The sequence below is a fragment of the Trachymyrmex cornetzi genome, unplaced genomic scaffold (assembly GCF_001594075.2).
Source record: "Trachymyrmex cornetzi isolate Tcor2-1 unplaced genomic scaffold, Tcor1.1 scaffold681, whole genome shotgun sequence".
NCBI classification, from domain to species: Eukaryota; Metazoa; Arthropoda; class Insecta; order Hymenoptera; family Formicidae; genus Trachymyrmex; species Trachymyrmex cornetzi.
This window is the reverse complement of record NW_017300005.1, coordinates 123,280-123,952: the sequence shown is the minus strand read 5'-3', so window position 1 is coordinate 123,952 and position 673 is coordinate 123,280. Positions and strand designations below refer to the sequence as shown.

The 673-nt window shown below is 35.4% G+C and overlaps 1 protein-coding gene across 1 annotated transcript in view; it reads left to right on the top strand.

Moving 5' to 3' along the window:
• LOC108767466 (putative nuclease HARBI1) overlaps positions 1 to 673 on the top strand; it is an 8,039-nt gene that overhangs the window by 4,191 nt on the left and 3,175 nt on the right. The window lies entirely within an intron of this gene.

Genomic DNA, 673 nt, shown 5'->3' with positions numbered 1-673 from the left:
AGGGAGGGAGGAATGAGTAAGAGAGTGAGAGAGAGAATGGGATTGGATGAAAGGGGAGGGAAGCTCTGGAGGAAGAGGGAATATTTTGTTTTATTTAGAAGAAGGAATCCACGTTAATGAGTGGAAAGACGCTGGAAACGGAAGTCCCTAACGGAGAGAGAGAAAGAGAGAAAAGGCAGAGTAAATAAAATTAGGTTTAATAGGTTAAGTTAGGATAAGTTAGTAAGTAAGTTTAAGTTTATGTAAATGCGATGTGTGTGTATGTGTATGTAAAAGTGTAAAATTGTAACCCCAAGGGGATCAATAAAGTATCTATCTATCTATCTATCTATATATATATATATATATATGTATACAGGGTGGACCATCTGAAGTGATCCAGTCAAATATCTCGAAAACTAGTAGGGATAGAGAAAAATGTTTCGTATGAAAAGTTTAGGGTTACACGGGGGAAGTATCACGGGGCAACATCTTTCATGCGAGAGCACTTTAAATCAGTGGCCGTTTCAGTTGGATTAATAAAAATCAAATCAAAAATATTTTGCAAATCAAGTAATTTTAAAAAGCTAACTCCAAGAATACAGTCGTCATTTATTCGTGTAACTAGTATCGGAACTTCTAAAGAGTATTTTGCAAGTCGAATCTTTACTGCTGTTTCATATTTAAACAACAC